The following is a 13,434-nucleotide window of genomic DNA, read 5'->3' on the forward strand; positions in this document are numbered from 1 at the left end:
AGAATTAGGTTCACGTTAGGTTTTATCAATACATGTGAAAAAGTTGTGTATGGGAATTTGTGGTTCATAAATCACTTTACAACTTGACATGTTGCCTTATTAATTGTAACTATGTTTTAAAAAATTAATAGAGACATGGTTACTGTAATAATTTTGAATGCAATTTATTTATGGTGATTGTTTTAGTAGAAAATAATTTTCTTATCTCATAAAATATTTAGGGTAAAAAATCCTTAGAATACTCTATATTTTATTGTGCAATATATTTTCCTAATTATATACATGGAAATATTTTTATTAATATATATATAAATGTATTATATATGTAATGGGGCACCAATAATAGACCCACGGAGACTGAAGTGCTCAAAAGTAATAGAGGTGCCACTTAATCCCTCGTCAAGATTGTAGCACAGCTGTAATACCCGAACTTTATAGTTAACCTTATAGAACCTTTTAAGTGACCTTAGGGACGAGTTGGGACTAGTGGTAGACCTTAAGGGATCAGAGGAACCATCTATGAGTGCCTTCAAGGAAGCGAACCTTGTTGAAAGTGTGTTTGTTGGTCTGTACTAGATCGAGTAGGGTGTACTCGGCCGAATACAGAGAGTACTCGATCGAGTGGTGTGCACTCGATCGAGTGGTGTGCACTCGACCGAGTGCACTAGAGTGCTTGGCTGAGTGGGCGGTCCGAGATGTTAAATGCACGGTTTGATTTCGGGACTCAATGAGGAAGTATATGTACCCTATAAACACTAATCCTTCGTCATTTATCCACCCTAAACACTCTCTAGAACCCTCCTATCTCTCTCTAAATCTTCTAACCATCTACCTTGGGGATGAAGCACGAAATTTAGGAAGAGTACATCGTCTTTGACCTTTCCTTTGCCGAATTCCGATTGTAAGTTACTGTCTAAGTTTTAATTCAAGTTATAGTTTCCCTAACCCTAGAATTTGGGGAAAATAGGAGGATTATTAATTTGAGTATTATAATTAGGTATTTGAGTATTTAGATGATTATAATAGTGAATTCTATCAATTAAGTAGTTGTAGGACCTTATTGTGATAGTATTTGTTTAATTAATGTTGGGAGTAATGTTGTAGAAAGCGGATTCTAGAGTTTCTTGTGTTTCTTGCGGAGTTGCTTTGAGGTAGGATTTCCCTACTCAGTTCTTGGTAGAATGAATGCTTGCATATGTGTTTATTGTTGTCGTTCTTGTGATATTGTTGAAATTAGCATCATATTAATAGTATGAGTATTTGAGACATCACAATGGTGATAGTTGTTGTTACATGGAGTACATTTGTGATAGACATTGATACACGGAGTTGTGGCATTTCAGTGAACCATGAAAATGGATGAATTGACATATTTGACATACTTAGCATATATGGCATATTGTATTATGAATAGTGTTGTGTATTGAGTTGTCGGTGGTGATGTGGAGTTGGTATTGTGAGTGAGGCGGTGCAAGAGACCGTCCTCACGTTAGGATTTCTCGTTGAAGTTTCCCACTTTAAGGAGGACTTGCACGTTAATGGTCTGAGGTTTTAGGATTCGTGTTGCTATGCGAATCTGGCAGAGATCTGGGTCGGGACTCGGGCTCGATATTCGATCTTTGCGATGAGGATATCTTTTCAGCCGCGGTCCGGCTATTGATAGCTGTGTTGTGATGCCGTCACCGTGTTGAGGTGGAGTTGGAGTCGGGATTAGAGGAAGATGATAATACGTGCATGAGTTAGTCCTTGCATTGCATTCATTTCGATTTTGAGCATTTGTATTATCGCGACTCATCCTTTTATGTTTTCTACTGTGATGATCCATATGATGTTTCCGGTCATATTGGGGAGCAGCTAGTTGCAGGTTGGTTGTATTGATATGCGGGGCCCAGAACGAGCATTTATGGTCCGAGTTAGTAGAGTACTATTAGTATCATTGTTGTGGTTGAGTCTTGTATAATGTATGATCCAACTTGTATTATTCGTAATGTATTAATCACTAAACTTGGACTCTAATAAATGTTTCGTAATTGAAGCTTTGATGCACTACCTCGGGAAATAGAGCTTGTATCACCCCTAATTATCTTGGCCGGGTAAATGGTGGTGTTACAAAGTGGTATCAGAGAGACGATTTTGGAACCTGAACCAATGAGCCAAATGAACGTAGGTGTGTCTAGTAAAATAAACCCAGTATATGAGCGATAGGAGGTTGGCTTTGGATGAGAAGGCGACCTTATTCAAAAATCTTGACCCTATCCTTCCTAGACTGGTAAATCACGGGGTGGTAAAAAGTTAGCGTGAATGTTTATGTGAAATGCGATGTGGCTTATATGAATTGGATTAATTAGTCGGAGGAGTTGCATAATGGGTTTGTTAATATTTTAGCATGTGTTAACATGCGTGTCTTGGATGATGAACGTGATGTATGCGAGAGGATGTGATACTTTGTAAGTAGTATATGAATATTATGTGTGATTCGTGCATTGTCTTGACTTATCATGGTGATATTATAGTGCGTTATGCGAGTAAGAATCGAAGTACCGGTTTCATTGACGTGACGAGATTAAGCAACCGTTTCTAGCAGCCTAGTCGATAGCGTAAAGATAGAACTTTGAGTATTAGTAGGTGTAGTGGTGTGTTATCTAACTCGGAATGAGTCTCCAATGAGTGGTAGACCACCGAAATTTACTCTCTTGCTGCAGGTATGCCTTTTCTATCTCAGAACAGGAATTTGGGGGCCTCAGAGTTGAACTCGACCGAGTAAGGAGCAATCGATCGAATGTACTAGGGTACTCGACCAAGTATGTTATATGTAGAAGCTTGATGTAATATTCATTGGTGGACACTTGATCGAGTACGTCGGGGAACTCGACGAGTGCCCTGTACTCGACCGAGAGCGGTCGTCTACGCGACCGAGTACGGTCTGGGTAGCTCTAAACCGTGATTCGTGATATATACATATGCATCTACCTCCTTTCTTTCTCTATTTTCCATAATCTAACATCCTTATATCTATCATAAACACTTCAAAAACTCATTCCTACCCATTCTAAGAGATCTTAAATCCTCCTTTATTCTTTCTTGCAACTAGTTTTCCATTTATTCTCCATATTCAAGGTAATTTCCTCTCCTTCATCTTTTTGCCAATTTTAATTTTTGCTAGATTTGGGTGGATTTTCTTAACTTTATATCTTAGATTTACTGGTAATTCATTCATTTATGTTAGTAATTGACCTTAGGGCATCCACAATAGGAGAGGTTTGTCACATGACACATCACCAATTTAACAAACCCCTTCAATAACAAACTCATACATAACAATAGACAAACTTTTTCAAGGTTCATACCATAGGACCCACATAAAATTATCTATTTCTTTCCCTCATATATATGTTGGATACCTTTTGTCAAATTTTAAACATTAAAACAAATCCATCATCATAATTAAGTATTATATTAAAAATTATATATATTAAGAAATTATGATTAATGATTTATGATAATTATAAAAATTGCCTCATAAAATCAATAATTAGTCTTCATTTCCTCCATATTTTTGCCAAATGTGATTTACCAAATCTAATTTATTGTATAAAACTACCATCAGATTTATAGTATCAAACTACCGTCAAATTAATGACAGTAAATGTATTAACTACCGCCTGATCAATATTGTACAAAATTTAATGTGAGAGGCAGTATTGTACCAAATTTATTGTGAGACCGTCTCACAATGATATCTATTGCGAAAGTAAATTTATTGTGAGAGACCGTCTTACACTAAATTTATCCGATTGACCGTCTCACATTGTATTTATTGAGAGAATGTCTCACACTAAATCTAATGTCGGACCGTCTCAAAATAAATTTATTACGAGACCGTCTCACAATAAATTAGGTGCGAAAGTAAATTTATTGCGTTATCGTCTCACACCAATAAATTTGTTCCCACACTAAATGTAAATTAAGAAGCCACAGTAACAGAAGCTAAGTAGACCAAATTAAACAAACTTTTGGTACGTTTTACATGAGCATTCCAATTAGCATCATTACTCTTTCACAAATTAATGTTAGACAACCATGGGTTAATGCAGTAGTATATAGGATAATGTGAAAAATATAGCTATTTTATGCAAAATAGCCGTTGCTTTATAATGGTAGGGGCCATTACTTGTCAGATTTTATGGACAACTCATTCAACAAACCCGTATACTATCTAGTAACCATTCCTATCAACAAACGTCAACCCCTTTATCTAGCAATAGAAGGTTTGTTAACAAACTTTGACATGTCATCTTACAAACCCATGACAAACCTCTATTGCTAGTGCCCTCAGGTAACACTAGTGAGACCAAATATAAAATTCATACGCTGATTTTACCCAAAAATCCCCAATTTTCGAAATTAGGGTAAGTAGTCTAAACATTTGATTTTATAGCATTAATATGTAATGTAATTGTGTTAAAGACCTTAGAATGTGTTAGTAATGCTTATCATTTGTCTCAAATTACAAACATTATCTTCACTTTCATTAGAAATCCCTTACCCATGGATTTGAGTTATAAAATTTAGCTCTCACCTTGACTAAATTAGGGGTTATAATGTCAAAATTTCCATTCACCATTGTTATTTAGAAAATGAAAACTTCTAGAAATTCCAAGACTTTCCTTAATTTCTCATTTTTTCTACCCGAAATTTTGCTCTTATGACTTGGTTTTGTACATGTCTCGACAAGGACGAGCCTCTAGGAACTCTCGTGGTGAGCGTGGAAACCCGGCACCGGCCGCACTTTTGTGCCCATTTACCAGAGTATTATCTTTTAGAACTTTACACAACGGGATGCCTTCATTGAGTTGGCGAGGATGCTTATGGCACCTACTAGGTGCATTGCTCCGGGTATATTGAATAGGTTGGGATTGGAGGAGGACATGAGGCACATATTCGATGTTCTTGACATAGAGGGCTTGTTTAGGTTGCGGGAGCTATCTTACCGGAAACTTACTCTTGAGTTTCTTAGCTCTTTCGTTTAAACAAGGATGAAAAGACAAAGGCTTTTTGCATAAGGAACACTAGATTTGCGATGAGTTGTTTGGAGTTTACAGAAGCGATAGGAGTGTCTATGGGTGCCGCGTGAGATCTTGATGAGCATACGAAGAAGATGCGGGCTACCAAGTATATGGCTTTGTATGTTAGCAAGGATAAACCCCGGGTTAGTGCGATGCCGGCCAAAGATGTGGAGCACCCTACCTCGAGGCTTTGTAACACCCCCATATACCAAGGAGCCTTAACAAGACCTTCCCCAGCAGATAAGGGCGTTACCATCTCGGTTGCCCGAGGACAGTAATAATCAAATGTCGATAAAAGAATGGTTATAATAATTACAAGTGATATAAACAAAAAAAGGTACAACTCGTGACTACTATCAACTATGTAAAACTATCTTTTCCATGACTCGTGGTAGACTCGTCCCTTCAAGCACCTAGCTATGATCCAAACATCAACCTGCCAAGACTGACTACTCACCATAGTGTATCACGGCAGACACAACACAAGAAGACAACAAAACAACACCACACAAGGTCAGCAACTGAAGGAACAAAATATAAAAGCAGACACAACAAACACAGTATCACACATACACCACCTCCTCTAATAAACCACACACCTCTGACTGCCCGAAGGTCCAGTCCTGCCAGATTACCCATCGCCACCAGTAACCCATACCGCCAGTGGGGGACCGCAGCCTTTCCCACCTAAACCCTGCTCATCTAATTCGAGCAATAACTCGTGTTCCTTAATGTGCACATCCCCTTCTGTGGCAAGTTCCACATAGGGCGAATCAGGGGCGTGAAGCCACTCCCGCAAGTGACTCCACTCAGCTGAGAACGCACCTCGAGAACCACAGACAAACAATCACAATGACCAATCACAATCAATCCACAACACCGTCAACGATACTAAAACCAACTATACAATACAAACAACACACTAGACATCCAACAGTACTGAGTAGGAAAACCTATCTTTAGCAACTCCCAGCGATTCCACGCACGACCATAAGATAACAAGCAACCACTATAACCACCTATGACAACCAGCATAACCATTTATTACTACTAACATAATCACAACTGAAACCAAGGGAGACGATGATGATAATGACAACATAACTATACAAATCAATCCGGCGTCAAGACCGCTACCCGACTCAAGCATCCCATCCCAATGGTGTAACCACTCTCAAAGGCCTCAAGGAGATGAACCATGGTGAAGGAGAACTGAAATAGCGGCATCTAGGTTTAGGAGAGAAAGAGAAGAAATGATTTAGGTTTCACGATATCACGATATATAGTTCCCCGCTGAACTCCCGTTACTCAATCGACTAAACAACTTACTCGATCGAGTGACCTCTACTCGATCAAGTGACTAAGCTAATCGATCAAGTAGCCTCCGCTAGATTGAGTAACACGACCTCAAAGGCTCACAACATCACAAGGTTAACTTGTAAGGTTTCCGAAGGTCTGAATAGGTGTCTAAAGCCAGTCAACGAGTCTCTAAAAAGATGGGTATTACAGTGGAAACCTGGCACCGGCCGCGTTTTTTTGCCCATTTACCCGGGTATCATCTTTTAGAACTTTACACAACGAGATGCCTTCATCGAGTTGGCGAGGATGCTTATGGCACCTACTAGGTGCATTGCTCCGGGTATACTGAATAGGTTGGGATTGGAGGAGGACATGAAGCACATATTCGATGTTCATGACATGGAGGGCTTTGTTAGGTTGCGGGAGCTATCTTATCGGAAACTTACTCTTGAGTTTCTTAGCTCTTTCGTTTAACAAGGATGAAAAGACAAAGGCTTTTCGCATAAGGAACACTGGCTTTGCGATGAGTTTTTGGGAGTTTGCAGAAGCGGTAAGAGTGTCTATAGGTGCCGTGTGAGATCTTGATGAGCCTACGAAGAAGATGTAGGCTACCAAGTATATGGCTTTATATGTTAGCAAGGATAAACCCCAGGTTAGTGTGATGCCGGCTAATGATGTGGAGCACCCTATCTCGAGGCTTTTCCTTAGGTTTATAACCCATTTGTTATTCGGAATGAGGGATGTGAATAAGCTAAACTCAACGGAGGTTTTGTTTTGAGCTCTTACCTATCTGTGTTGGGAGGAACCATTCTAATTCAATTTCGCTACCGTGGTGTGTGCCGCCTTGCAAAGGATGACCGTGCCTCAGCAATGCTCTTTGTATTGTAGGGCCTTGGTTACCCATATATAAAGGCTAACAGGTTTTGCACCGGGTCTGAATTATGAGGCTATGACGAATATGGTGTCGTTGTTCAATGAGGCCTACATGAAAAAGATTAAATGGATTCGGGACCTTGATGAGGACTACTTTGCTTGGAAGGTTAGAGGAAACCTTTGGATGAAACTTCGAGGAAAGAACGATCTTTCCGAAACCAACCACCTTGTGGAGAAGGATGAACCCCGACCCCGACCCCTACCTCAAACCTAAACCATACCTGCACTTCTTTTGTTTGAAGTGTGTGAACCGAGAGATCAACTAGAGGGAGTTGAGACATTCCAAGCCCTAGTGGTACAAGCAACTTCTAACCTTGAAACATACCCTCATTGCTCTTCAACTTATGACCCCAACCTCTATGTGGCCGAGCTCACTTATGGTATTAACCACGACCTTGTGATACGGAATGTACATGAGATGGCATTGAACAATAATGTTGGGAGAGGGGGTTGACACCATAACTATTGGAGAGGGGCGAGAAATGATGATGGAGTGTTCCATAAATACGGGGTGCAACCATCAGATTGGGGAACCACCATTCCGCATGCTTTGGGTGTTTTGTTGGACCGTGGTTTAGACCTCAAGGTGCTAGTGGTGGTAGCTTTTTTGGTAGTGGGTCACGAGGTGGTGGTAATGATGAACCGGGTCCTTCCAGAGTGATGGCGGATGACATGGAGGAAGGTGGTGATGATGATGATGATGAAGTGTTGGCTAATTGGAGGTGAACGTCTTGGGGAAACGTGATGTTCCATATTGGTCCTTGTTAATGTTTAATGGGTTGGACAATAGTTATGAATTTGATCCTTCATTTGAGGTTGTAACGTGGGGCCTTCAGGCTAAGACATCTTGGTTGTAACTTGGTTATTTCAAGTGGCGTAGTAAGCATCGTCGGATAATTATATGATAGAGTAGTGCGAGGGACATGTGTTAGGGGTGAATTGTAGATGTGTTACATTCTGACCTGGGGCCACTTGACCGAGTAGAGCGGGCACTCGAGCGAGTGTGTTGGGACCTATTTGTTGATGATAACATGTTCATTTTAATTGTGTTTCTAAGTGTGCCATTTCAGGAATAATACCACCTCCTTAAGCAAGAATTAATCAATGGTTTTATCTGTGTAACAGTAAGCAAGACTGTTGCTCAAGTCTGAGTCACTTGAAGAAATAAAAGTCTTGCTTTCAATTATAATTGAGCTTTCAAATATTGACTTCTTTTATAAAAGTTTACATTTTTGAATATTTTAAAAATAATGAAAGGTTTTATATGAAGAAAAGAATATGTCAATGACATCTTTTAAAAGTTATTTCTCAAAATGGCAAAATATTTGATCATGACTTTTTGAAAGTAAAACTTGTTTCTTTCCTAAATTATTCTTTTAAAGTGTCTTCTTTTGATTGTCTAACTTGCCTTATAACTGAAATTAGGATGATCCAAAAGCTTATTTTCATCCTTTACCTTTTGGAAAATTACTCTTTAGAGTGAAAACTTGGAAAGGTCAAATACACTTGTCTTGTACCAAAGGTTTGAACTTCAGAACCCTAGTTTTCCTCTCTATAAAAAGAGCACTCTTCCTCCTCATTTGTTAAGACTTTTTCTGAGAAAATAATCTGCATTTGCAAAATCTTTTCAAGATTTTTAAGGTTTTCATATGTTTGCAAAATCCTTCTAAGTCTGCAAGTGACAATAGTCTTTACTACTTTGCTTTAAGTATTGTACTTTCTTACCTATAATTGTTTGATCTTATAAGTTGTCCTCCTCAACTCTTTTTAGAATAAAATAGAGGAAACTTGATCTTGTAAACATTCTAAGTTAGAGTGTTGAGTTCTTAAATGGAGTAGTCTTTGAATTCTTGTCGCAACCGGAGTAGGTTGTTGGTCCTTTTTTTTGTAAGGGTTTTAAGTAGTCGGAGTAGATCACCTAATTAAGCAATAAAAAGAAGATTGGACGTAGGCCTTTTAGAGTGTTGGCGAACCAATTCAAAAATCGCTTTGTTGATCTCTCGCTATTTTTATTTCTGCTGCAATTTTATTTACTTGTGCCTTTTCTCGCTTTTTCTTACAACAGTCCTGAATACAGTTATATTCGTATAGTAGCTTTAATTTACTTCATCAGCTAAGAAGAACTAAGTAACAGTCACAACAACTCTTGTCATCAGCAACTCAATCAAACAACGAAAAACATTACTTAATCCTTCGTTTAGTTAATGTATCTAGTTGCCTCTCACATTAACAATCAACTTACTTTAAACAATAAATATTAAGTTTAATTTTTTAAAAATAGTACCTAATTCACCCCCTCTCCCTCTTAGGTACTTGGAATCCAAACTCTTCATAGTGTCATGTACTCGGCTGAGTGTTCCTCTGCACTCGACCGAGTGCTAGTGACTAGACCAAGTAGTGACTAATAATACTCAACCGAGTATTGTGTAGACTCCCTTCTTTTGTGATTTAATTATTTATCTTGTGTTTGGTTGGATGTACTGCTTCTATATGGTTGGTCTTCTTGTAAATTATCTTACATAATGGCTTCTTACTTAGCTATTACTTTGCCAATGTGATGTGTTTGTTGGAATCAAGTTTGATTGTCATTAACTAGCCTTGCATGATGGTTATATAAAATGGAGTATTGTATGCCATGATGTGTCTTACGGTAGCATGGAATGCATATTTAATAAAAAGTTGGCGATAGATAAGAGATGAGAACATGGAATCTTGTATATGCAAGTAAGTGTAGCAATATTAATGTAACACCCCCACTTACCAAGGAGCCTTAACAAGATATTCCCTAGTAAGTAAGGGCGTCACCATCTTACTTGCCTGAGGTAAAGAATATCAAATTTACAATAAAAGAACAATTAAAGCTTCATTAATGTAATTTCGTTAAACTGATACAAAATCCAAACCATACACTAGCTACAACGGAAAGTACAAAAGAACTAAAGTGAGACTATCTGGACTAAGCGATCTCAACACCGACACACTCCCTCCATGGATACCTGCTAAGCTCTCAGCTATCAACACACCTGATAAGAATATCTGCTCGCCATTTACCGACAATATCAATGGATCACCGCGGACACACAATAAGAAACATAAGACACACACACACATGGTCAGTCTTCTATACAATCAGTGACAAGCCTACAGTAAACAACCAATCCAAAACAAGCAAATCCTGTAACGATTATCAATCTCCAATTCCAAGAACAAGTGCCCGAACCGTAGCCCGGACACGACTACACCCAATAGTTACTAGTCCTGCCAGATTACCCATCGCAACAGGTAACCCACTCCGCCAGTGGTAGAATGCAGCCACACCACCTAAAGCCCCGCTCATCGTAGCGAGCGAACCCAAATCATTAATGTGCATATCCCCCTTGTGATGGGAGTCACAAGGAGCGAACATGGGGATGAAGACCATCTCCCGACAATGGCTTTACAAACAATACTAGCAATACCAATAAATACCAAAATACCACAACGATACTATCTCAAAAATAATCATAGAAACACCACACTAACTGTGACACCCCCATACTCCAAGTGCCTTATCAGGACCACTTAGGTATAAGAACGTCACCATCTCGGTTACCCGAGGCAATGATAATCATAACACAATGAAGAAACATTATTTAAAAGTAAAATGCGGTTTAAGCGATTACATGTTCAAATCCCAAACTAATAACTGAAATACAACAATTCCAAAACTGTCTACTAATAAAACCGACACAACTAAAAGACATTGTCTGACACAGCGGAAGACTCTTCTAACTGCCACGTGATGACTCATCCCAGCTAGCCCATATGCATCATATCAAACCTGATCAATAACTGCTCACCATTCCCGAATTGATCACCACAGTTTCACAAAACAAACAACAGGGTCAGTACTAATTAAACGATACAAACAAACATGAAACAAATGCCAAACAACTCAATCAACACATCAATCCCCACTTTCCATCATCAATCTTCACACAACTGACTACACATTAAAGTGTTTAATCCTGCCAGAGTATCCATCACAACAGGTACTCCACACCGCCAGTGGGGGACTGCAGCCATACCCACCAAATCCCCCCTCATCAACCACTGAGCGAATAACCCAAGTTTCCTTAATGTGCACATCCCTCCTGTGGCGGGTTTCATAGGAGGCGAACCAAGGGCGTGAAGCCACTCCCGCAAGTGACTTCACTCAACCAGGGATGCGCCCCGAATATCACAGACAGATATACAACAACAATCAACAATATTAACCAATAACCGTCACAATCACCAGCAATATAATTAATCAACAATCACAATACAACCACCACACACATCATGTAATTAATACCGAGTAGGGGAACCCTACCTGGACAACAATCACGAATTAGACGATTTAAGCAGCTACTCAGAATCTCTCCTCAACAAAGCCTTCTCCTATACATACATACATACATATAATTACTACCTTAACCACATAACCATAAAAACCCCCAAATCCCCAAATTAGGGTTTAACCAACATTAACCAAATGCTATAAAAATGATATGTAGAACTTACCCACGACGCAAGGATCACAACGGTATTAAGAATAATGAAAACCGACACCTCTAGCTCCGGGTTTTGCTAATAATGCGAAGGAATGATTCAACGTAACTTGAAATCTCTCTTGACTGTGATTTAGGTTTTGTAAAAGTGTTTAAAGAAGATGACGGAACTTAATATATATTAATCCGCATTATTAACAAACCCGTGGCAAATCACCCGATAACCGACTTACTCGATCGAGTAAATCACTTACTCGATCGAGTGACCCTTACTCGATCGAATTCCAAGCTTACTCGATCGAGTACCCTACAGGCAGACTACTGTTTTGCGTAAAAAATCCAACTTACTCGATAGAGTAAGCCCCATTCGATAGAGTACCCTAAGACTCATAAAACCGTAGTATTACACTAACTCACAATTTATCATATAGAAGAACTAAGTAGGAGAAACCCTACCTTTTAACGATTCTACGGTCACAAGCAATCGATAGCAATCAATATCAATCTTCTATGAAACCGTTACCTACATACAGTAATCGCATATAATCACTATAAACTCCATTCAATACCCGTATCATAACAATTTCCCCCAAAACCCAAGATCTAGAGTTAGTCTCAAAAGAAAACTGATTAAACATCTTAGATTTAAAAACTTACGCAAAGATGTGTAAATGAATATGAAGATTGAAACCGTAATCCGACCGTTATGAATCTCTCACAAGGATGATTAAAGAAGGATGAGAAAAAGTGTAGATGTTTTTTAGAATGTGTTTAGGTTAAAATGATGTTTATAAACGGATGAAATAAATTATAAATCTCTTCTAATCACCTTATTAATCAAACCGCGGAAAACAACTCTCGACCGGCCACTCGGTCGAGTACCAGAGGCACTTGACTGAGTGCGCACTACTCGACCGAGTGTCTCGCTAACTCGGTCGAGTGACCCCTAGGTTGTACCTTCCAAAATGTACAAGTCATGCACTCGGTCGAGTACAGCCCTCTCGACCGAGTACTCTAAGTCCAAAAATACGTGGTATTACAGTGAAAATGAGTTAGATATCATACATATGAATAAAGTGTCACAAATAGGATTATACATCCAGTTGTACCATAAGCATTGTACAACCAAGGTATAAGAATCTGAGCTTATATGTATTCTTTCCGAGCTAATTCAAAGTTCATGTTTTTAATGTGTAAATGGATGAGTTCAATACTTTCTAATAAAACTCATATTCTTTAACATAAAGCTCGGATACTTTTATCACATAGCTCAGATTCTACACCGTACAAAATATACAACTGGTTGTATAATTAATGTTGTATGTGAAAGTAAGAATAATTATGGAATTTGAATTTTGTTGCAAGTGGAAATGTCGCTCTTTAACTATTTTAACGTGTAATGTGTATACTTACTCCCTCATAATATGAATGTATAAGCTTGTGTACGTATCCTTTTTGTCATACCCATTATTTCATGAGCGAGAGATCGTATTATTGTAGAAGTTGTGGGGTATAGTAAGGCGTAGTCAATTACCTTTGTGAAGGTATATTGTTGTGATATGGTGATAGGCAGAATTGCAGAATTAATGGCATAAGTTTTAAGT

Source organism: Silene latifolia, chromosome 7 (genome assembly GCF_048544455.1).
Source record: "Silene latifolia isolate original U9 population chromosome 7, ASM4854445v1, whole genome shotgun sequence".
In the NCBI taxonomy this organism is placed as follows: domain Eukaryota; kingdom Viridiplantae; phylum Streptophyta; class Magnoliopsida; order Caryophyllales; family Caryophyllaceae; genus Silene; species Silene latifolia.